Source organism: Dendrobates tinctorius, unplaced genomic scaffold, assembly GCF_039654945.1.
Source record: "Dendrobates tinctorius isolate UK_male_01 unplaced genomic scaffold, ASM3965494v1 ptg000065l, whole genome shotgun sequence".
Taxonomy (NCBI): domain Eukaryota; kingdom Metazoa; phylum Chordata; class Amphibia; order Anura; family Dendrobatidae; genus Dendrobates; species Dendrobates tinctorius.
Genome location: NW_027361733.1, coordinates 4,518,225 through 4,544,170, shown reverse-complemented (window position 1 = coordinate 4,544,170; position 25,946 = coordinate 4,518,225). Strand labels below are relative to the sequence as shown.

The 25,946-nt window shown below is 45.6% G+C and overlaps 1 protein-coding gene across 7 annotated transcripts in view; it reads right to left on the bottom strand.

Moving 5' to 3' along the window:
* SULF2 (sulfatase 2) overlaps positions 1 to 25,946 on the bottom strand; it is a 103,084-nt gene that overhangs the window by 59,374 nt on the left and 17,764 nt on the right. For 6 of the 7 annotated variants that reach the window (XM_073580539.1, XM_073580538.1, XM_073580537.1 and 3 more), the window contains exon 2: positions 8,025 to 8,088. The exons of the other annotated variant lie outside the window; for it this stretch is intronic. The gene's annotated coding sequence lies outside the window, so the exon portion shown is untranslated. The remainder of the gene's footprint in view (positions 1 to 8,024; positions 8,089 to 25,946) is intronic. 7 annotated transcript variants of the gene reach the window in all.

Below are 25,946 nucleotides of genomic sequence, written 5' to 3'. Positions count from 1 at the left end.
GCCCAGGACAATGCAGACGCACCATCATCGATCACACTGTGTCTAATGGACTCCATGTTTATTTAATGGACAACAATGTCACATACATACTGTATATACTGTACACTGTATAAATTGTACTTGGATAATGAGCACGGGCAAACCATAAAGGGGGAAACCAGCTGAGGCCGCAGTCATTTCCCATACATTCCTCAGACATGACTATCCCATTAAGAAGTGGAAAAGAAGGAATTATAAAGTCATTTTTCCTATTGTTTTCCTGGATGGAAACTACCTTCCTTTTCGCATCTAATTGCAATGACAGCAGCAGAGTGGCTCAGTTGTTAGCACTGTAGACTTCCAACGCAGAGTTCCCGGCGAACACATATAAATATGATTGAGCAGGTCCTGGGTAGAGCATTCCAGAGAGCTGGTGCAGCAAGAAAGAAGTCTAGGAGACGGGAGTTGGAGGATTAGATCATGGAAGATCTTGGCCTTACATCAATGGCAGAAAGGAGAACAATGGACTGCAACGAGGGAGAAGATGTAGGACAGTGCAGGACTGTGGAGAACTTTGCTGGCGACAGTGATAAATTTATATTGTACTCTATAGTCGATGGGCAACAAGTGCAGTAAGGGACTACGACCAGCCGCCTCAGACAAGGGAAATTATTTGATACATTTGCAGCAGAAAATGTAACAAGAATGTTTCCAGGTTTTCTTTCTACCTTCACTACTTCTCATTTTCTCTCTGATTAGAGACCTCGGGGATTGAGACAGAGAGGACAAATATTCAAGGAGAGAACTAAAAGCAGATTAAAAAAAAACAAAACTTTGCAATTGAAACTTTCTGCTGAAAGAACAAGACTCCGAGGAATCACGAAAGGATGAGATTATAGGATAAGATACAGGAGGCAGCAGAGGAAGACATCAAGAGTAGCAGAGAGAAGACAGGGAATAATGCGGGAACACAACTGCACATAGGCACACTCCTCTCCCTACAGGTCATTCACTAGAGATCCGAGAGGATCAGTGCAGGATCTAGAGAGACGGAGACACAAGGCAGCAGCGGAGTACCTCTATACAAGGGAAACATAGTGAATAACGACCACAACATAGCATAGACTCATCAACCGGAAGATCATTCACTAGAGATCCGAGAGAACAGTGCAGGATCTAGAGAGACGGAGACACAAGGCAGCAGCGGAGTACCTCTATACAAGGGAAACATAGTGAATAACGACCACAACATAGCATAGACTCATCAACCGGAAGATCATTCACTAGAGATCCGAGAGAACAGTGCAGGATCTAGAGAGACGGAGACACAAGGCAGCAGCGGAGTACCTCTATACAAGGGAAACATAGCGAATAACGACCACAACATAGCATAGACTCATCAACCGGAAGATCATTCACTAGAGATCCGAGAGAACAGTGCAGGATCTAGAGAGACGGAGACACAAGGCAGCAGCGGAGTACCTCTATACAAGGGAAACATAGTGAATAACGACCACAACATAGCATAGACTCATCAACCGGAAGATCATTCACTAGAGATCCGAGAGAACAGTGCAGGATCTAGAGAGACGGAGACACAAGGCAGCAGCGGAGTACCTCTATACAAGGGAAACGTGGTGAATAATGACCACAACATAGCATAGACTCATCAACCGGAAGATCATTCACTAGAGATCCGAGAGGATCAGTGCAGGATCTAGAGAGACGGAGACACGAGGCAGCAGTGGAGTACCTCTATACAAGGGAAACATAGCGAATAACGACCACAACATAGCATAGACTCATCAACCGGAAGATCATTCACTAGAGATCCGAGAGAACAGTGCAGGATCTAGAGAGACGGAGTCACAAGGCAGCAGCGCAGTACCTCTATACAAGGGAAACGTGGTGAATAATGACCACAACATAGCATAGACTCATCAACCGGAAGATCATTCACTAGAGATCCGAGAGGATCAGTGCAGGATCTAGAGAGACGGAGACACAAGGCAGGGAATAATTCCGGGAACACAACTGCACATAGGCACACTCCTCTCCCTGCAGGTCATTCACTAGAGATCCGAGAGGATCAGTGCAGGATCTAGAGAGACGGAGACACAAGGCAGCAGCGCAGTACCTCTATACAAGGGAAACGTGGTGAATAATGACCACAACATAGCATAGACTCATCAACCGGAAGATCATTCACTAGAGATCCGAGAGGATCAGTGCAGGATCTAGAGAGACGGAGACACAAGGCAGGGAATAATTCCGGGAACACAACTGCACATAGGCACACTCCTCTCCCTGCAGGTCATTCACTAGAGATCCGAGAGGATCAGTGCAGGATCTAGAGAGACGGAGACACAAGGCAGCAGCGGAGTACCTCTATACAAGGGAAACGTGGTGAATAATGACCACAACATAGCATAGACTCATCAACCGGAAGGTCATTCACTAGAGATCCGAGAGAACAGTGCAGGTTCTAGAGAAGTGGTCCCCAACCTTTTTTGCACCAGGGACTGACTTCAAGCAAGACCATTCTTCCATGGCCCGACAGGGCGGGGATATAGGTGTGGCAGGGGCGGGGCTATGGATAGGGTTGTAGTTTAGTAGTGCATACTTATTTAATTATAGCATTTATAATGTGAACGTGATTCAACTCACCATAGGTTTTGAATGAGTGGGGGCATCGGGCTTGTTTCCCTGTATCAGTGGGAGCACTGGGCTTGTTTTCCTGCAACAAGATGGTCCCATCTAGGGGTGATGGGAGACAGCGACACCCTTGTGTGCATGGCTCCACTCCCACCCTTAATAATAATAATCTTTATTTTTATATAGCGCTAACATATTCCACAGCGCTTTACAGTTTGCACACATTATCATCACTGTCCCTGATAGGGAATTTAGATTGTGAGCCCTATCAGTATGTCTTTGGAATGTGGGAGGAAACCGGAGTACCGGGAGGAAACCGGAGTACCCAGAGGAAACCGACGCAAACACGGGGAGAACATACAAACTCCTTGCAGCTGTTGTCCTTGGTGGGATTCGAACCCTGGACTCCAGCGCTATCCACTGAGTCACCGCCGTGCTGCCCTTGTATACATGGCTCCACTCCCACCCTTGTATAACATAGGGGCACTCCTCTACCTAAAGGTCACCCCCTATAGACCCAAGAGAACAGTGCAGGAACTGGAGAGATGGAGAAACACTGAGTAGTGGACTACAGTAGTACATGGAGAATATGGGGAATAATGACAGTACCGTAATGGCACATAGGCACACTCCTCTCCTCTCATTCACTATAGACCTGGGTGGACAGTGCAGGAACTAGAGAAATGGTGATACAATTTAGCAGCGGAGTACCTCAATACAAGGGAAACAGTGAATAATGGCTAACAAAGTATAGGCACACTCCTCTCCCTTTAGGTCATCCATGGTAAATCCGAGAGAACAATGCAGGATCTGGAGAGATGGAGACACCTGGAAGTACATTAATATAGCGAGTGCACGAGGAATAATGGTGGTAACAGCAGCACACGGTGTGACGGGAGTATTCTCCAGAGCAAGGAGGGACAACAGGCCTGGGAATAATCCAACAGATTTATTGACCAAAAAACAGGAACAACACGAAGGTAATTTGCAGAGTCCCAAAATAAGTCCACAGGAAACTGATTCGGGGGCACCTCCCGACAATCCTTGTGCCAGATCACAAAACCATAGTCCTTTAAGAGTCCCAGAAATCCACCACGATCACACAGAGGCCGAAGCTTCCTCAGACAGCCTCGTCCTTCTCTTTTAGCATCCAACTCACATCTGATCTTAAAGCAAGAATGTATTGTCAGGGCTCCTGGGATCAGTCCATCTGAAGGGGGGTAGGGGTCACACCTACTATTCAATGGTTTGGTCCATCAGAAGATTCTAGAAATGTAAGGGCTCCACTTAAGGGGGTTTTACACTAAGCGATATCGCTAGCAATATCGCTAAAACGTCACTGGTTTTGTGACGTTATAGCGATATTGTTAGCGATATCGCTATGTGTGATACTTACCAGCGACCGGCTCCCCCGCTGTCCATCGCTGATCGCGCGAGAATGTCCGGCTCCATTTCTCGTCGTCTGCTTCCTGCTGGGCTTCCTGCTGTGACGACGAGCGACGCTGGACGCGGGCGGAAGGACGCAGGATCGCTGTGTGTGAATGGTAAGTATCGTGCGCTGCGTCGCTGCTGCATCGCTGTGAGGTCTTTCTGTATGAAAGCTCACTAGCGATCATTTAGCGATGCACCAGCGATCCTGACCGGGTGGGATCGCTGGTCGGATCGCTGGTGCATCGCTAAATGTAAAAGGGCCTTTAGTCTACAGGATGTGTATTGTAGGTTATCTTATGCTTAGGAAAACAATAGCCAAAGTTCCACTAGCTGTTGACACAAGCCTAAATTAGATTATGGTCCAGGTACATCACAAGACATTGCAAAGTATTGGGGGAAGGAGACATGGATAATTTACAGCAAATGAACCAGAGAAAAGTTAAATGACATATTTTACCAAATTCAGGACAGGGCAAAACTACAAATCATGACACACGGGTACACTCCAATCCTTACAGGTCTCTTATTAGCTTCAAAGCTCTAGAGAGCCACAGTTCTGGTGACACAATTGTACCATTAGCCGCGCATCAGAGGGACCCATAGATCAAAGCCGTAACTGTGGAACCCATCAGTATCAGAGCTGCATCCCCTCTTCCCATAATGCAACGTCCAGGGTGGCCATTAAAGGTGAAGGCTTAGTTGTGCGACTACTGCTTATGCACACTGGGGTCAAGCCAGATTAACCCTTCATATTGGGTTAGCCATTAGTGGATGGTAGAGCTTACCCTCTTCAGCCATTAATGTCCTATGGGACTACGTCGGACACTGGGGAGAATAAGTTAATGCCCCTTTAACGTCAAGACATTTCTCTTTAACCCCCTCTGGGAGTTTAAGGGTTAATCCTTTTTTTTTTAGCCTGGAATTCCCCTTTAATACAGGATGCTATCGCCTGCCAAGGCCAAGGAATTAAAGGGCATTGAGGAAGAAATCTTCGCAGCCTTGTAATTCCTCCATGGTAATGGCCGGGGGGCACTGAGCGCACGGTCGCGGTTTACTCGCTGCTTCTGCCCCATTAATAATGCATCATTAGGCCTTCTTAGGTTATTCTAATTGCCTTAATGTGTGAAATTTACACCCAGCCTGGTGCCAGCAGCGCTAATGACCCCCAGCCTGGACTCCCTGTGTGCTGCCTGCATCACATCCACAGGAGGGGACTCATCCAGCTTTCCCAGAGTCCTGAATACAATAGGTGGTCATTCAGGAATCCGAGAGCAGTGGCGGGAGCCATATTGGTCGCAAGGGTTTACTATGGAGCGCGATGCGCAGGAGGCGGTTACATTAGCAGATGAATGGCCTACAAACAAGATGTAGGCCATACAGTATATAGGAGTCGCTCTGACCGGCGGGATATGCCCGGTGGCGCTGTGTCTTTATAGCGGTACCTTTCCTTTAAACAGCAAAATTCCAGCCGGATCCAGTCCCCAGAAAGAAAGCTAAAACCGAAGGATCTTTAAGAAGCACTTGAGTTAATTCCGTGCCCCCCTCCCTCCCGGCATCGGCTGACATTAACTACATGACATAACATTGATTATGAGGTTTTATTACAAGGAACGTGCATCCCCCTCGCTCTCCCGCCGCCCTTGAAACGTCTCGTAATGAAAACCAACCCCGGGCAGTGCGAGCGAGAGCCCAGCGTTCCTGAATTACCAATAACTTGTGGCCGCCATTTCTATCAAAGAGTGGAAAGCTGATCCCCCGGCGGCGGCCCTCACTGCGGCTCCGGCAGAACACAAGACGCTTTGTTGCAGCTCGCTTCCTTAGATGATCCGGAGACAATTTCCATTTTTTCTTTCTTCCTTTCATGAGGATTCTCAAGGAAGAAATCCATATAAAAACAGCGAAAACCAAAACGGAAAACGCGCAAACGTCCACGGAAATCAGTGACTTAGACCGTCAACCGCGCTTAACCCCCACAATGATAAGACCCCTAATTTCCCCCAAAGTACCATCTTCAGAGCTGCCTTTATAAAAAGTATTCCAACCTCAGTTGTCACACGACTATGTGCGCTTACACAGGAAACGGAAAGCAACAAAGGGGCGGAGCCTGACAACTATTCCCTGGTTTGTGGGAAAATCGGTGTCAAGGATACGCGGACACACTGCACCACAGGTAATGGAGGCACTTTTGGCTAAAGTTCCCCTTTAATTCACACACATAGGATCACCCGGTCACCCATCAGCACAACCTGTGGGTGGGAGGACTGTAAGTGTGGGGTCTACCACAATGAGATCACCACATAACAGCCCACATACAACCAAATCACGTATTTGGCAGCTCAGATGACACACTCGGATAATCCCTTCATTTCTGTTCAAGTGCCGAGTCGAGGAGAAGGCGCAGGGGGATGGGAAAGATTTCCTGCAGCCATTAACCTATGCGGAGAATCCGTGACCCTGGCAGGATAATCCGATGGCGCTGTAAATGATGGCGGATAACGCAGCCGGCGACGCGTGCACTGCACAGACGGTGCCTGGGTACATCTGTCACTTATACTAATACTTCTCAGCTTCTACACAAGTGTGATCACAACACGCACACAACATGTCTCCGTGCCATGTACTGGAGTGCAACCATTCAGGATGCAGTACCACTTACAACCTAATAAACTGAATGTGGCACTGTAGAGCTCTGCCTCTTCATTAAGGGGCGCCATAAAACACCAAGTCATGTGAATCACCATAAGGTAGAAATCAACTCTCACCGGAGGATCACCACGCAACAGTAGATTATTATACAGTGTCCTCTATAGTTAAAAGGGGTATTGCCATTTCCAAAATCCTATCCCATTATGCAGTAAGTGCAATAATAATATTCACAAATACCTCCAATTAGGAATGTAGTATAGTTCTTCTGATTCACCATGTCACTTACCCCATGTGCAGGACATTGCATTAGCTTAGTTATACATGGTCACGACCACTAACAGATTACTAACTGACACTATATGATTGGTCGTAACCATGGATACCCAAGCTACTGCAATTCCCTGCACATGGGGTAAGTGTAATAGCAAATCAGAAGAACTACACTACATTTCTAATTGGAGGTATTTATTAATATTATTACACCTACTGCATATTGTAATAGGATCTTGGAGATGGGAATAACCCTTTAAAAGGCAAATTAAGAGGCAATTTGCATATTAAAATTCCCAGAGGAGCATTGCAAGGCGAATAAGCCTCCTTACCTTGACAAGTCAGAGCTGGTATGTCACTCTCCACAAGGGGAAACCTTACCCCTTTAAAAATGAACAGTTCTTTTTTTGTTTTAATCAGTTTGATAACAATTGAGGAGGCTGACAACCCTGTACTGACAACTGCTCATAAACTAAAGCAGGAAAGGATCCATCAGCCACAGTGGTAATAGCTGCCATGCCAGCATGGAGGGCGAGGGGAAAAAGGGGGCAAGGCATGAAGAAGAAGCATGCATGATTATCTAGTTGCTGCTATTTCTCTCTCGTCAGCCATTTTTGGCAGGGTGTGGCCGCCTGTCGGACAGGTGAATACCATTTACGGTTTCTCTCTAAATCAGCCAGTCCAGACTAGGGAGTGTCCAGGAGTAGTGAAAACAAGGCTGCTCACGCTCAGAAACAGCACCACCCATGTGTTCAGGTTGTCCATGGTACTGCTGCTCAGCTCCATCCACTTTACAGGGCTCAGTTGCAATGCAAGACAACGTGTAATCAAGGGTGCCGCCATTTTTGAAAAAAAAAAAAAAAAAACTGTCTTGATAGTGAAGAGCCACCTTGACATCTGCAGTCGGGGGATTAGTCGCCACAGCCCACTACACATTACATGGTCGACCACTCCATGGAGTCCTAACCTATGCTACATGGTGCTCCTCATGTAATACAGAATGGTGACCAGCCCCTTTAAGAACAGTAATAAAATCCACTCACCGCTGTCAGCGGCAGCTCATGGAGTCGGCTGCATAGACCGCGACGTCATATCAAATCTCCGATTCTGAAAAACACAGAGGAAGTCACATCATCATTATTTACTTCTTCCAACATCACAAATGGCAGATACGATAGATGGACGATCCATCATGGAGGATCTAATAAGTCACCAGGATCTGTGATCGTTGCATTGGTCGGCTTATCTCCTTATGGCCACCATTACAATGCCTATGCCCCAGCTTTCCGTGGCTACTGACAGTTCGGAGTTAATGTATGCGCTTTCACGCTGCCGCTCACTCTGATTTATTCTGCTATGCTTTGTGTGACCGGGCAGCGATGCGGATAAATCACGGATAACGCTCGGCGCTGCCGCCTGACCCGTGTTTACTGCTCGCTGCAGAGTCTTAATTACAATCCGCGGGAAGCCGACGAGAGCGGCATAATAATAATAACGAGGCGTCAGCGGAGATAGGACATTAGCGCTAATACAAATGAGCCTCATTACAAATAGGGGAGAAAACAGGAGCGCCCGGGGCCATCGTCTGCACCCCCGCCACATGGAGTTTAATTAGTGGGAAATCAAATGCTCCATTTCTGTCAGGACGATAAATGGAGGAAGGTTCGAGGTGGACCACGGCGGACAATCGCTTAAAGAGCACTTCACGCTAATAGTCGTCTCACCAACTGCTGGCGGAAAACATCATATAGGCCCAAAATGTCTGACAAGCGATAAAACGCAGCAATTTCATTCTAATGGCGTATTTATCTTTGTACATGGTCGTATGCAATTTCCCCATGCCAACCCTTCCAGTCTTACTATTAACCAATGTATGGATTAAATCATCCATGTACGGATTAAATCATCGCGCCTACCTAGTGGATGGGTATTTTGACCAAAAGAAGATCACCATGAAAAATCTCAATCGCTATGGCCGGAACTAAAATTGTTGATGTTGAAGGGGCTATGTCTCTGCGATATGACTGACCAAGGTCAGAGAGCAAAGATCAGGAAGTGTTGTCATGGGGACACTGATGAAGAAGATCTGGACATAAATCGAATAACTTTTGGGTTAACGGCTACAAAATAGTCAAATCTGCAGTGTCAGAGCCAACGTGGGACGTGCTTGAGAAAAGACTGCTCTAAATCCCACCACATTGGCGGGAGAATAGGATAATTCCTGGAAAGGTGTTAAGGCCCCCATACATTAGACTAATGCCAGCTGATCCCACCGTTATCGACAGGTTCGGCTGATGATCTACTGTGTATGGGGGCGCCGGCCGACTGAAGGTTAGGAGCAGGTATGGACTCGGGCTGAAATTCAGCCCTGGCATTTGAAATCACACAGGCCCATGTTGTCTTTGTCCCCAAGCTCCAGAACAATATTTCTAATGATTCCTGTGGCCTGCTGGGGTAAGTGATAGCATCAGCGACTTTGTGCTCTGTCACAACTCTTAACAGTATGGGTGTCTTGAGAACACCAATTTTGCCAACAATGTAGCAGACAAGGCAGCCCGCAACCAGACAGGCCCTTCTGGCATTTGCCAGAATTGGCAAATAGCCAGTGCGGCCCTAGTTGGGAGAGATGTTGATTGCACATGTCCGATTTCAGCTTGCCAATCGCAGTGTTCTCTCGGAAATAAGCCGCCAGCCGACGCATTTCTCATAGAGAACACAGGAGCGCTGGGTCGCGCCAGGGTTCCGTGTATGGTGGAGTCAGCTCAGATGGCTGTTGGCGGCTTTCTCAAAGAACGAGCTGAGCGAGCGCTCCTGTGTATGGGAGTGTTGGCTAAAATTACTGTCGAAGCTTCTTTCTCCCAAAAGCCATCTAATGTGTATGGGCGGCTTTAGAGTCCACGAGAGGAAGACAATCACACCACTGATCACGGATCCGGAGGAGGATCCTTTCTGATGGTGATAAGCGGCTTTGCCCTCCTCCTTCTGGAGAAGCTGATCTTCCAGTTTTTATCTAGTTTAGAAAAGATTCACTGCAGACTTAAGGGAAATGTAAAATCACATATCAATTTGGTCTGTAATATTGGTGATGACATGACATTGGGACACGACAGTAGCAGCGGTGCCTTGGGATGAATATGGCACCAAACTGTTACCTGACAGGGTACAGTGCCGCCAGGATCTACCATCATGGGGCTATGCGGTCAATCGCGCGACCAAAAACATTTGTGCAACTTGCTGTCACGCGACTATTTTATTTTTCTTTGCTGTAAGTAAGACAGCCCAGGTTGCAGACAAGTCAACGGCACTGAAGTCTATGGCAATTGTGTAGTGTGCAACTTGCAACAGGAAACGTGTGTGATTGTGTCGCAAGTTGCAACGTGACACCATAGAAAATCATCATCAACAATGTAGCCCCAGCATACAGAAGGCAGACTAGCACGACCATGTGGTCTTTTCTCCTGTCAATCTTCTATGCTATGATAAGTCTCATCATCCTTGATTCCAGGAGCTAACAGTCTAATCTGCAAGATATCACCCCCATCATCCTTGCCGCTACGCGATCACAATCGTTAAAACCTCCCATTCACACTCACAATGTATCAGCTTCCATCATCCTGAAGTCAAGGGGGCCCAAGAATCCAATCTGCATTATATCACTGGCAATCTGTCCTCTCACAATGTATCACTCCCATCACTGGCAATCTGTCCTCTCACAATGTATCACTCCCATCACTGGCAATCACTCCCATCATTCCAGCTACTAAGAGTTCAGCCTAATTGGCAACAGCCCATAAGCTGTATCGGTAGAACTAGGTCCACCATAGGGGGTTCAGAATACTATTTTTGTCAATTTACGGACAGCAAATTGAGCTTTTGACGACGCCAATGTACCAATAATTTGGAGGAATTTGCACCAATCTGAATGTAAAGACAAGAGAATGTCCAGTCCTGGCTCTGATGATGGGGGAAGATTACAAGCTCCTGGGTATCACACTCCTGTACCAAACCAGGAATGCAGGGGTGCACATCCCCCCTCTGGATGCCGCTGCCAAGTATTCTGCAAGAGGCTGCAGCCCCACAAATGATCTCATTCCACTTTGTCTCTTTTGACAAATTAGACCCCTTTCTTCATCCAGCAAGTGTCTTTACAGACTTTTTATAACACAGAGGAGCCGACTGTGCGCACAGACGCTCCCACCGAGCAGCTGCAAATCTACAGGGAAAGTCTGGCTAAGCATGTCATTACAGGGTTAATGGAGATATGCCCACTGATTGCGCCATTGAGATGTAAATGGCAGGATAGGGGATAATTCAGGGGCAGACAATAGACCTGGACTTTCCTCCTTGTCATTAGTTGGGGGGGGTAAAGTCAACCTCCCAGGACCACGAAAACCACAGGGGGGTAAAATGTAGCGTTCACACATTGAGAATCTTATATCGATTTTCACATCAGCATCAAAAGGAGACGTCAGATCCAATCAATCACATATCCCCTTTATCGCAAAGTTCGCACGGAACATCCAACATATTTACAAGAAGTAGATGGGCCAACTCCTCACATAAGAAAATTGCACATTTGAAGCAGAAATCTGTGCAAAATGACGGCCTTGAATACGAACACAGTCCTGTAATAGGATTCCACCCTTGTAACCTACTACTGACTCAGTCAATGCAGAGTTCAAAACTCCACTGACAAACATCAGCACAAAAAAAAAAATGCCCCTGCCGGAAGCATCACGGTGTGACTTTTCATGGACGAGCAGCCTTACATCACCAAGCACAATGAAAAGCATCAGAAGCAGTGGTGTAATGCCGCTGGGACTTGACTTTGCAGCAGTAGAGAAGTGTTTTATGCAGTGATGGATCACACTTCTCTATCTGGCATTTGATGGACGAGGCTGGTTTTGGTAACTGCCAGGAGATCGTTACCTGCCTCACGGCATTATGCCTGCTGTAAAGTTTGATGGAGGAGGGATAAGGATATGAGCTGTTTGTCAGGGGTCGCCCTTGGCTCCTTATTTCCAGTGAAGCGAAATCTTAATGCTTCGGCAGAAAACATTTTGGATTATTGTACTGTACACTTCCAACATTGTGGGTAGAGATTGAGAAGCGATGGGGGGGGTGAGAGGGACACTTTTCTGTTCTACATGACTGTGCTCCAGTGAAAAAAAGTAAGGTCCATAAAGCCATGGTTGGGGGGAGTTTGCCGTTAAAGAACATGGTCAGCCTCAGAGAGCATGGACCTCAACCTCATCTGACACCTTTGGGATGAAGAACAAAGATTGCGAGGCCTGCAATGTAATCCAACTTCACCAATGGTCTTCTGGAGGAATAGGCAAAAACTGGCATAGATACCCACCTGTTTAAGCTGAAATTAAGGGACCAACTACATATAAATGCCAACAGATGTAGAGTGTATACAAAAAAAAAAGCTACTATAGGTATAACGTAGAGGAGTCTCATTCCCTTTTGCACATGTAGGTGTAACGTGGAGTCTCATTCCCTTTTGCACATGTAGGTGTAACGTGGAGGAGTCTCATTCCCTTTTGCACATGTAGGTGTAACGTGGAGGAGTCTCATTCCCTTTTGCACATGTAGGTGTAACATGGAGGAGTCTCATTCCCTTTTGCACATGTAGGTGTAACATGGAGGAGTCTCATTCCCTTTTGCACATGTATGTGTAACGTGGAGGAGTCTCATTCCTTTTGCACATGTAGGTGTAACGTGGAGGAGTCTCATACCTTTTGCACATGTAGGTGTAAGGTGGAGGAGTCTCATTCCTTTTGCACATGTAGGTGTAAGGTGGAGGAGTCTCATTCCTTTTGCACATGTAGGTGTAAGGTGGAGGAGTCTCATTCCTTTTGCACATGTAGGTGTAAGGTGGAGGAGTCTCATTCCTTTTGCACATGTAGGTGTAAGGTGGAGGAGTCTCATTCCTTTTGCACATGTAGGTGTAAGGTGGAGGAGTCTCATTCTTTTTCCACATGTAGGTGTAACATGGAGGAGTCTCATTCCTTTTGCACATGTAGGTGTAACGGGGAGGGGTCTCATTCCTTTTGTACATGTAGGTGTAACGTGGAGGGGTCTCATTCCTTTTGTACATGTAGGTGTAACGTGGAGGGGTCTCATTCCTTTTGTACATGTAGGTGTAACGTGAAGGAGTCTCATTCCTTTTGTCCACGTAGGTGTAATGTGAAGGAGTCTCATTTCTTTTGTCCACGTAGGTGTAACGTGGAGGGGTCTGATTCCTTTAGCACTTGTAGGTGTAACGTGGAGGAGTCTCATTCCTTTTGCACGTGTAGGTGTAACGTGGAGGAGTCTCATTCCTTTTGCACATGTAGGTGTAACGTGGAGTCTTATTCCTTTTGCACATGTAGGTGTAACGTTGAGGAGTCTCATTCCTTTTGCACATGTAGGTGTAACGTGGAGGAGTCTCATTCCTTTTGCACATGTAGGTGTAACGTGGAGGAGTCTCATTCCTTTTGCACATGTAGGTGTAACGTGGAGGGGTCTCATTCCTTTTGCACGTGTAGGTGTAACGTGGAGGGGGTCTTATTCATTCTGTAGGTGTAAAGTGGGAGGGGTCTCATTCCTTCTGCACATGTAGGTTTAACGTGGAGGGGTCTCATTCCTTCTGCACATGTAGGTGTAACGTGGAGGGGTCTCATTCCTTCTGCACATGTAGGTGTAACGTGGAGGGGTCTCATTCCTTCTGCACATGTAGGTGTAACGTGGAGGGGTCTCATTCCTTTAGCACGTGTAGGTGTAACGTGGAGGGGTCTCATTCCTTTAGCACGTGTAGGTGTAACGTGGAGGGGTCTCATTCCTTTAGCACGTGTAGGTGTAACGTGGAGGGGTCTCATTCCTTTAGCACGTGTAGGTGTAACGTGGGGGGGGGGTCTCATTCCCTTTTGTACATGTAGGTGTAACGTGGGGGGTCTCAATCCTTTTGCTCACATCATATATAATCATTTTAAAGATATCTAGTTGCTGACATCCATGAGGGTAGAAAATCTGGGTAACTGGGGCCATATTGTTACCGAACTTTCCCAGAAATAGATATTGTATAGTAGATATGCTGCAGGAGGGGGGAGTTATATATACTGTTATATGCTGAAGTCATCATAAGATGTGATATGCTGTGGAGAAAGGAAGAGGATTGGGAGATTCGTATATTTTTCCTCTTTCCTGCAGATTTGATGGATTAACATATTTTTTTCTTTTTTGTAGACTTGATATAGGAGTAAAGATGCTGCAGTCTGGGGGATTTATGTAGTTTTCTTTTTTTTTGAGGCTTCTGATAAGATGCGATGTGCTGCAGTGAGCTGAGCGGCTGTGTCCCCGAGTGTGAAATTACTGACTGAAGGGAGATTTCACAGCGGCTTAATCACAGAGAGGAGGTGTCACAGGGGGGAAAGATGGACACAAATCCCTCGTCCTGGCACAGCAGCAATAACAAGAGTCTCAAGTATTTCACCAAGTGGAGAAGGAGGAATAATCCTCCCCACAATCTCCAGACACGAGATCAGCGTCGCAAGATAAACCAGGACCAGAGCGACAGCGGAGAGGTCCGGATATAACGCTACAGTGGGTTATATTATGTTGGTGTCACGTCTATTGCTTTCATTTCACAAACCGGGAAAGCTAAATTACAGGGACTTGCAGTGATAACGGTTATAATGCTACATAAAGGATACAGCAGCTTTTAATGATGCAGGGCAGATGCATCAGAAAAAGAGATGAGTGGGTCGATTCATGGGGCTCTGGTCCAGGTCAGTGGTACCTGGTCGCTAGATGGGAGGCCTGCAAATCACTTACCTTTTGACATGGCTTCTGATTAGCTGGAGCAATGTCTTCTGTGTGGCACATCGCAAAGACATCAAACCAGTCCCAACAAATCAAATCCTGTCCCGGGGACCCCAGAAAGTAAGATTCGCAGGCTTTCCATCTAGCATCCAGTTGCTACTGACCTGGACCAAAGTCCCAAGAATCGAGCCAATCATTTCTAGTCAGAATCTAAAGATGAGGAAGATATTCCAGAATTCGATCCTCACACTCTTGACTCAACACTTTTCTCGTGCTGCGCCATTTCTTTAGACTGTACCAACGCAGGCAGTCAAGTAAAATTCCCAGTTTTAAGCGTGGCCTAAAAGCGTTCAGTTACACTCTGCACACTCGGTAGCACTTCGTATCAGGGTGTATACAGATGCTGACTGGTGAACAGTTCATGCAACTTTACTTTAATACCCTTAAAAAAAAAAAAAAAAAAAAAAGCCCCAGATGAAGCCAAAAAGGTGAAACTTGAGACCGGCTGCTGAGTTATTGAAGATATGCAGTTTTATCTATGCCATTTTAGCACAAACAGGTAACTATACACTTATGGATCGGGAGCAGATAATGTGATTTTAAAGAGTACCTGTTTCAATTTTTACTTCATAAATGAATAATACACGTGAACATAAGAAACTAAGAACCTTTGTAATATATCTTATCAGAGAAATCTGCCTCTTTCTCCCCCAGGACTGATTATTCATTCTCAAAATTCTCAGTTCACAGGTAACATCTGTATTCAGTGAATAGATTTACATTACAGAGACAGGAGATGACATTTGGTGCTTCTAAAATTCCATGTAGAGGGAAGGAAGAGGGAGGAGCACTGCCTCTAGCTCCTCCCTCACCTCTAGTCAGCACTTTATGAGCATCAACTCAACTGCTATCTCCTATATTAGTAATGTGAAAATAAGTCTCCACTGAATACAGATTTTACTCATGAATTGAGAATTTTGAGAAAGATCAATCAGTCCAGGAGGAGACTGAAACAAATTTTTCTAAGGATAGATTACAAAATTTCTTATATTCACATGTATTATTGATTTATGTAATAAAATTTTTAAAAAATGATAGTCTTTAAAGAAGAAATTTGCCTTTGAAAGAAGAGTGACAACAGGAGAGAAGTTCCAAATGTGTGCATAACGTTTTATATATTATTTTAATACCCATATTTATTATAAAGATGGCTGGAGCATACACAATCAGCATTTTTACCTTACGCGTCTCTCCCTTTTTCTTATAGATTGTAAGCTATTGCGAGTAGGGCCCTCACTGCTCTTTTTTAAATTGCTGAATCCTATATCTGACATTGATTGTACATGTGACGCTAAGCGTCCCGTCACACTAAATGATGCACCAGCGATCCCGACAACGGTACGACCTTGTCAGGATCGCTGTTGCCTCGCTATATGATCGCTGGTGAGCTCTCAAACAGGCAGATTTCACCAGTGATCAGGACCAGCGAGGACGCTGGTATCCAAGGTAAGTATCGGGTAACTAAGCGCTCGCGTCGATTAGTTGCCCGCTGTGTACCTTGGATACCTGCATGCTCGCTCTGGGAGCTGGTATCCAAGGTAAATATCGGGTAACTAAGCGCGCGCATCACTTAATTACCCGTTGTGTACCTTGGATACCAGCTCCCAGCGCGAGCATGCAGGTATCCAAGGTACACAGCGTGTAACTAAGCGACGCACGCGCTTAGTTACGCGATATTTACCTTGGATACCAGCTCCCAGCGTCTGCTTTCAGCGCTGAGAGCTCGCTGATCGTTGCTCTCCCGCAGCCACACGCAGCAATGCATGCTGGCCAGTGGGAGACCAACGATCATAAAATGGCCCAGGACATTCCTGCGCGATCAGCGATACCCGGCGGGGGGGCCGGTCGCTGATGCGTGTCACACACAGCGAGATCGCTGATGCGTCACAAAATCAGCGATCTCGCTAGAGATCTCGCTCTGTGTGACAGGGCCTTAAATCACTTCTTCTGTGAGACGGGATAGTCAGGAGTCGGAGGTCAAAAGCCAGGAAGATATGTCATAAACAGAAGGAAGAGACAAAAAGGTACAGTCAGGTAACGTTCCAAGGTCAGAATACCAGGAGGAGAGCAGATCAGAGCAGAAAGGGTTAAACAGACGCATGGTCAGAACAAGGTCCAAGGTCAGGCAGCTAAAGATCTATAAACAGAATCCAAGGCACAGAGAGACAAACCACACAGTAGCTGATTGTATGTCTGGGAGTAATAACCCAGTTAAGTATCCAGGCAATCACCTGAGATAATGAACACTTGGACACACCCAGTGCCTACCAATCTCAGTGTGTTGATGGATAGGTCAGCCATCCAATCTGACAGATCGGCACACCCCTGAACCAGACTGGACGACAGAGCTGTCATTCAAAGTACTGACAACATCAGCATGCCCTTGTATTAGACTGGATGGCTGGGCTGACAGTAATGGCATCGCGGACACACTGTGCGGTGGAAACCTGAAAGTACATTTATTTCTGTCTGAATTGTAAAGTGCTGCAGTATATTCAGGCGCTACCTAAAATACAATTATCATCATTATTAGAATATAATTATGCGGGGCAGACATATTAGGCTGTATAATAACGGATGGCTACTCCAGGTTATAATAATGCAGAGCAGATAGGTCAGGTTATAATTCACCATGTTGCAATAGATGGCATATGGCAAGTTGCAGGTTGTAACTATATGGGGCAAATACAGAATATATTAATATTTGGGCAGATACACATGTAAACCCTCCCCAGCGCTTATCTTCCATTCACCATCATGCCTAATAACACACTGACAGTTCTGATTTTTGACCTCCATAATGGACACTCATCATATCGTCATTTTACTTTTTTGTTGGGGGGGGGGGGGGGGGGGGGATGAGTTTGCAGCCAGCATCATTTCCAAAGCACAATTCTAATGATAATGAGAGATGTGACAACAATCACGTGGTGAATATAAGAGATGATGGGGGGATGGGAAGTATCAGATACGTATCTGTGACCATCAATACGTCCCGCGCAGCCCCCCCCCCCCATGGGTCCTGGAGGCTGACAGTCAGTGGCATTGTTTTCAGCCTCTGTGACGGACAACCCCTCAGCTTTGTTTCTGGGAGACCTCTAGGTGGGGGTTTGATAGAGACCACCCAACTCTGTCCAAAGCTAACAGACCCTGACAAGACAATCCGGATTTCTCAGCAGGACGCAGCTCGCCCCTGACGGCCCTCGCTGCTCATTCTGGAACTAATCCTCTTAGATATAAAGCCTTCCTGCTGAGATTAGCTGCTGCCTCTTTAAGAGTCGCCCCAAGCGCCGATCTACAGACCTAAGGTTATCCAAACGGCCATGAACCCTAAAGTATCATGAGTGATCATATTGTTCACAGTGAACCACACAGAGATAAATGTCCAGGCAAGAGTAAAAGTACCTACATGTATATACAGTGGGTGCGGAAAATATTCAGACTCCTTTAAATTTTTCACTTTGTTGCATTGCAGCCATTGGGTAAATTCAAAAGATTTCACTTTTTTTTCTCATTAATGTATACTCTGCACCCCATCTTGACAGAAAAAAAAACAAATGTAGAATTTTTAACAAATTAAAAAAATAAAAACTGAAATATTACATGGTCATAAGTATTCAAACCCTTTGCTCAGACACTCAAATTAAGTCCATGTCCTCGTGATCCTCCTTGAGACGGTTCTACTCCTTCATTGGAATTCAGCTGTGTTTAATTAAACTGATAGGACTTAATTTGGAAAGGCACACACCTGTCTATATAAGACCTCACAGTGCATGTCAGGCCAAATGAGAATCATGAGGTCAAAGGAACTGGCCAAGGAGCTCAGAGACCGAATTGTGGCAAGGCACAGATCTGGCCAAGGTTACAAAAGAATTTCTGCAGTACTCAAGGTTCCTAAGAGCATAGTGGCCTCCCATAATCCTTAAATGGAAGGAGCTTGGGACCACCAGAAGTCTTCTTAGACCTGACCGTCCAGCCACACTGAGCAATAGTGGGAGAAGAGCCTTAGTGAGAGAGGTAAAGAAGAAACCCAAGATCACTGTGGCTGAGCTCCACAGATGCAGTAGGGTGATGGGAGAAAGTTCCACAAAGTCAACTATCACTGCAGCCCTCCACCTTTATGGCAGCGTTGCCCCACGGAAGCCTCTCCTCAGTGCAAGACATATGAAAGCCCACATAGAGTTTGCTTAAAAAAAAACACACGAAGGACTCCCAGACTATAAGAAATAAGATTCTCTGGTCTGATGAGACGAAGATAGAACTTTTTGGTGATAATTCTAAGGCTAGGTTCACATAGCATTAATGCAGTACGTTAACGCATTGCATTGACGGACTGCATTAACGCTACTGTCATATTGTGATCACATTTACCAATCACGCTAGTGCAGCTTCTCTATCTGCGCTAGCTGTGACGGACCCCCGAACGCTGCAGACCGTGTCCAAGGGTCCATCAAAAATGACGGCACACTGCCAACGCATGCCTCTTAGGACATGCATTAGCGATGTGCTCGGTAATGGGAGTGAATGGCAGCGTTAACAGATGCGTTACATCACGTTAATGCCACGGTGTAAGGCTATCCAATAAACGGACCTGCCAAACGCTATGTGAACCCAGCCTAAGTGGTATGTGTGGAGAAAACCAGGCACTGCTGATCACCTGCCCAATACAATCCCAACAGTGAAACATGGTGGTGGCAGCATCATGCAATGGGGATGTTTTGCAGCTGCCGGGACAGGAAGACTGGTTGTAGTCGAAGGAAACATGAATTTGGCTAAGTATACAGATATCCTAGATGAAAAACTCTTCCAGAGTGCTCTGGACCTCAAACTTGGCCGAAGGTTCAACTTCCAACAGGACAATGACTAAGCACACAGCTAAAATAACAAAGGAGTGGCTTCAGAACAACTCTGACCATTTTGACTGGCCCAGCCAGAGCCCTGACCTAAACCCAACTGAGCTTCTCTGGAGAGACCTGAAAATGGCTGTCCAACAACGTTCACCATCCAACCTGACGGAATTGGAGAGGATCTGCAAGGAAGAAAGGCAGAGGATCCCCAAACCCAGGTGTGAAAAACTTGTTGCATCATTCCCAAGAAGACTCATGGCTGTACTAGCTCAAAACGGTGCTTCTACTCAATACTGAGCAAAGGGTCTGAATACTTATGACCATGTGAGATTTCAGTTTTTCTCTAATAAATTTGCAAAAATTTCTACATTTCTGTTTTGTTTCAGTCAAGATGGGGTGCAGAGTGTACATTATTGAGAAAAAAAATGAACTTTTTTGAATTTACCAACTGGCTGCAATAAAAGAGTAAAAAATTTAAAAAGGGGGTCTGAATACTTTCCGTACCCACTGTATGTGGTTACAGGAGCTCGGCCCAGGAGAACAGTCCGCAGCTTTTTAAGAAACTCAATCTAACCCAACTTGATCTTACTATGTATACTGGGTGTGTTCTTTGAGAAAACCACCACTTAGCGAAGACCCCTTCAAATGGAGTTTTTAGTGGTGGTTGCAAAAGTACCTGATGCCATTTTCCTGCACACCGGTTCCTGTATTTCAACACGGACAGGTCTTCATAATAGGGAAGAATTAAAAGGTTTTTTAGAAAGCTTCACCCTTCTCCGAACACTCTTTAGTTACATGGTCATTAAGGGCGAAGGCTCTGCAGTTGGTCTCACACATACTGTTGTGTTCCATATGGCAACTATAATTAAGTGTCAAGTCATCATCATCATCAGATTGCCCAAAAATTTTGGAAAAACCCTTCTGGCAGAGGGTCTTTCATTTGCTGTTTCTGCTCCGTCTTTTCCCGCTGGATACATTAAGCATTCCGTGCATCACTTTCCCCTGTTTTTCCTCTTTTCACAGCGCAAGGATCAACAGTGACAAAAAACTCATTCATGGAGATGGTTAGAAGGCATCAAGAGGTGGGTGAGGGGCTCATTCCCATTCTGTGCCCTGCTCTGGCTCTTTCCTCACATAATAATGGGGGCCAAGCTTGTTTGGGGGGGTGCTCTCAGCACCTTTTCCCAGGACACCGGGACACAAAGGCTGAACCCAGGGGTTAAAAGGGTCCTTAGCGGGAAAACAATGGAGTTCACTGCACATTTAATTACATCCCAGTTTTACCAAAAAGCGAGAACAAAAAACGAGCAGCCGGTTCTCACAGCAGGAAAACAAGACTTACCAGCGCAAGCATGTACCCAGGAGAAGAGGGTGACGGCGGCGGCCAAGAAGTACTGAAGCCACTCCGCGACTCGTTAACCCAACAAGTGGAGGGGCAGCAGATGATATAAAAAAACGAAGGGAAGGGCCAGGAGGAGCAAAAGAGCAAAACGACTCACACGCTGCAGAAATTAGCCACAAGCATGGGGACCAGTGGTCAGCCTCCCGAGTGCAGCATCGTTGGGCACTGGATGCTGAGTGCAGTTTTCATATTCATCGCTCTAAACACAGCAACGACACAAAACTACTCCAAATCTTCAATGTATCCGTGCAGGTGTAATGGATCTGCCTTGAATCCAGGGAAATATTTGTTCCTTTGCTATAAATTTTTTCTGAGGCAGAAAGCAACTGTAGACATTATTAAAAAGACACTAACTTGTGTAAGCAGGAGTAGATGAGTACACGGCCTTCACCTAAAGAAAATACAGAGTTCTCAATGAGAAGGGATTAAAATACGAAACATCTTTAGAAAGTTGTAAATCTTTATATGATGATTGAAGGAGTAGTACTTTCTTATATAACCTCCTTAAAGAAAAAACACACAGTTTTCTGGCCCTTCTCCTACTGGATCATGTGCCGTCATCTGACACGTAATCAGTTCTGGTCAGAGTCTACCACGAACGTGTGTGTCATGACTGATAAGGCCATTTACACAGGCGACCATCAATATCTAAATGAAAGCCATGCATGAGCCGTCTAGAGCTCACGCCAGACAGACTAAGCTGAGAAGTAAAGCATGTAACAGATGTACGTTGTATGCCACCAACAAGTGTAGGAAAAGGTCTCGTGGATTGTTGCAGGAGAAAAAAAAAAAAAAAAACGGGCACCAACGTGGAGGTCCAATTAAAAAAAAAAAATTGTTATGTAAATTCAGTTTGTTAATTCAAAGCAGGAATTAAATAAACTGAGTTACATCGTGGACAACCTCTTTTTCAGCAGAAGATGGGACAGTCCCTTTAAAACAACTTTTAACACCTCCATACTCATTAAATGAAAGTCGGCAGAACCATCCAATTTCAGCGAGACCTGGTGTGTATGCTGGCCTCTAGAATCTCCCCCGACAGATGAAAATCTGGGAAGTGAAAAATCGAATTTCAACCCCCGAACCTTTTGTCTCACAAGAATCTCTCTTCTCTCCCCCTTTGTCACTGAAAATATTCTCAGCAGAGTCCTGCGCTCATACGGGGAAGTCCGTTGAAATCTGTTCAATGATCCACCGTTCATCTGACAACCATCGCAAGGGTATCAGAACGCTCCATGGTGAAGTCTTGTTGATAAGAACCTGGCAAAAGTAGATGTAATCTTCTCACCTGGTGGTGTGGTGCTGATCAGGCACCACTCTGATGATAGTAGTGAAGTGGTATTCCTGGTATAGACTGCTGCTCCAACCATTGATGCCGAGTCGCTGACAGGACGGCTCATTAAAACAAATGAGAGTCAAAAACGGAAAAAAGATAAAAAGAAAAAAACACGTTGTGATGGGCGCTGTCACAATTAAGAAAAGGATGAGAAGGTTTAGAAAAACAATGAATATTTATTTAAAAAAAAAAAAAAAAAAAAAAAAAGACAGCTACTCGATCGGATTTCTTCCTCAGGATATTATTTAAAGAAGTACTGTATTTTTCAAACTATAAGACGCACTTTTTTCCCCAAAATTTTTTGGGGAAAATGGGGGTGCGTCTTATAGTCAAAATATAGTTACAAATAGTGTGGCGATTCTGTGGCGGTCCGACGCTGCAGGGCGATTATCACACTCCCTTCCCAGGCTGGTGCGGCAGGTTTGACGGTGCTCTGTGGTGCGGGGGCCTGCGCCGGCATCTTGTGAAAGCCCGGAGGCCCCACACATCCATTGCTGCGATGCAGAGGCCTCCGGGAAAATGGCCACCGCATGCTCAGATTGAGATCTCGGGAATGAGATCTCATCTCCCAAGATTTTGGGACGATATCTTAATCTGAGCATGCATCGGCTTCGGTGGCCATTTTCCCGGAGGCCACCGCATCACAGCAATGGATGTGCGGGGCCTCCAGGCTTTCACAAGACGCCGGGCAGCACCGCCGAACCTTGTGCACCCGCCTGGGATGGGAGTCATATCACCGGATCACCGAATACATTTGACCACGTTTCACCAGCGCTGCTGTTTCCCCCTCCCTTCCCGGTAAGCTGAATTCGGACTGTAACACGGACCCCCATTTGACGCATTAATTTCCCCCCCCCCCCATTTTCCTTCTGAAAATTTGGGGTGTGTCTCATGGTCCGGTGTGTCTTATAGTCCGAAAAATACGGTATTTAAGAAAATTATAAAAGGAAGCTGAGATCCAAGGAAATTGTGTGTCCAACCTATAGGAGAGTATCAAAATCCGGACACACAAAACATACCAATAATCATAACGCAAATAAAAAAAAAAGAGAAGATTATATACACAATCGCTGAATTAGAAAGTACTGTAAATAAATTATGAAAAAAATATAAAAAATTCCCCAAAAATTGGGGATTTTTTTCTTCAACTTTTTTCTTTATTGTATATACTCCTTTAAATAAATAGCCTGAGAAACAAATCTGATTGATTTTGAATCACGTTGCTATCATAGTAAATATTCATTGTTTTTCTACACCAGCACCCACCACAGTTTTTTTTCCTTAATTTTTTATTTGCATCTCAAGGGAATGTCAGCATTTAGAAACAGTACAGGCCACGTTTGACGCGGTAAAAATCCATAAATGTCTTATGGACTCTGTGGCCCCCAATCCCTTAAAACCACATTCTCCTTCTGACTGGCTGGAACAGACAGTGAGGGCATCATAACGGGTCATATACTTTAGTCCAGAGTTAATTCCCATGTCTGGTGACTCCACAGATAAGAGATGATACAGGTGACCATATTGGCAATTTTTAGAGGTGACATTCGGGTTCCCGTACAGTGTGAACAGCAACACAATGTGGGGCTACTCCGGCCTGATCTGGCCATTCTGCAAAACTTTATGGGGGGGGGTCCAGACAGTATTGAAAATTAGGTGTGCTCAGCCCCCCGCAACCTCCCTGCAGAGTTGTCATTCATTTCTTGGGAGTTGTTCTCTACAGAGGTAACAAGAATTAAGTATGCTGACTTCAGACAGGTGCATGGTCCCAGTTGAGCCCCCCCATTTTCTTCCATGACTGTGTGAGCTTCAATAATGGTTGCACACCTCATGGTTAATACTTCTGCTCCTTTCTGCAGGGACTTCAGCAGCCGCCATTAGTAGAAGGAGATCAAAGTGGAGCATAAAGTGCAAGTCTCGACCCAGATTCCAAGCGCTGAAGAATTCTGTGAACTCACTGTGAACCAGAGGCCTCAGTGCGGATCCTCTGCTCACCCACATCCCAAATAATGAGAGTTGGCAGGATGGCAAAGCGACGTCATCCGACGAATGCATCGGAGCACAATTTTGATATTTTTGATCCTAAATATCTGCTAGGAAGATGATCCCAGCGATGCACAACAGCCGATCAGACACTGATGATCTTCATCCATAACGCTCACACGAGCAGCTTTCCTACCACCAGTCATCAAAGTCTGGATGTAATACTGAAAGGATTCAGACGAGAGATGAGCCTCCAGAAGACAAACTTTTCCCACATGTTCCTCTTCGGGACTAGTCGCCGCCTCCTTCCATGATTCCTCCCTGTGACAACATGAAAACCACAAATATTTCCAAAATTCCTGTAGAAGCCGCTCCACCCCGGACACTATATGAATTTCAGCTGCCCAGATGTCTGTCCCGGGAACAAGGTAAAAGCATATAAAAAGTCCGGCCAAATCAAATAGCGCAGCAACAGTCACCTCAACTCCATGAACGCTTAAAAATTGGGCAATAATAAATATACACTGTATGGACAAAACTATTGGGACACCTGCAGGGGCTTTTATGTAAATTGTAAATTCATAACCATTAATGTGGAGTTGGTCCAACCTTTGCAGCTATGACTACTTCCATTATTCTGGGAAGGTCTTGCAGAAGATTGTGGAGGGGTCTGGGATTTTTTGGGAATTCATCTAGGAGAGCATTTATGGAGGTCAGGCAATGATGTTGGGGAGAGGTAAAGCTCACAATCACAGTTCTAGTTCATCCCAAAGTGTTGGATGGGTTAACTTCAGTGCTCTGTGGGGCTGGTCATGTTATTTCACACCAAACCCAACCATGTCTTCATGGACCTTGTGCACTGAGTACAGTCATTGGGAACAGAAAAGGGCCTTTCCCAAAATGTTCCCACAAAGATGGAAGCTAATAACTGTCTAAAATGTCTTGTGCTAAGCATTAAGATTTCCCTTTACTGGAACGAGGCCGACCCCTGAAGAAAAAAGCCCATATCATTATCCCTCTTCCACCAAACCTTACACAATCAGGCAGGTAAAGTTCTCCTGGCATTCACCAAACCCAGGCTCGTCCTTCAGATGCCAGAGACAGAAGTGTGATCCGACACTCCATAAAACACGTTTACACTACTCCAAAGTACAGTGGTGGCGTCTTTACACCATTACAGCTGACATTTACCATTGTGCTTGGTGATGTAAGGTTGCATACAGCTGCTCGGCTATCGAAGGGCCGGATATTACACACATGGGGCAATGGGATTCAATGAAGAACCTGAATTCAATGATGAAGAGGTATCTCAATACAATCTATAATGGTTTTCTACACCTCTGTCACAACCATCTAAATATGCAACAATACCCCCAATTCCATACTGTAGTCCAAATATCGATCCTAGCTAACATTATGGCTGGTATTATGGTTTGTGCAAGAATGGTAACACAACTTTTCTATAATCCTACACCGCAAATCTGCTGTGCAACAATGATGCATCATTATACGAAAACACTTGTGATGGCTC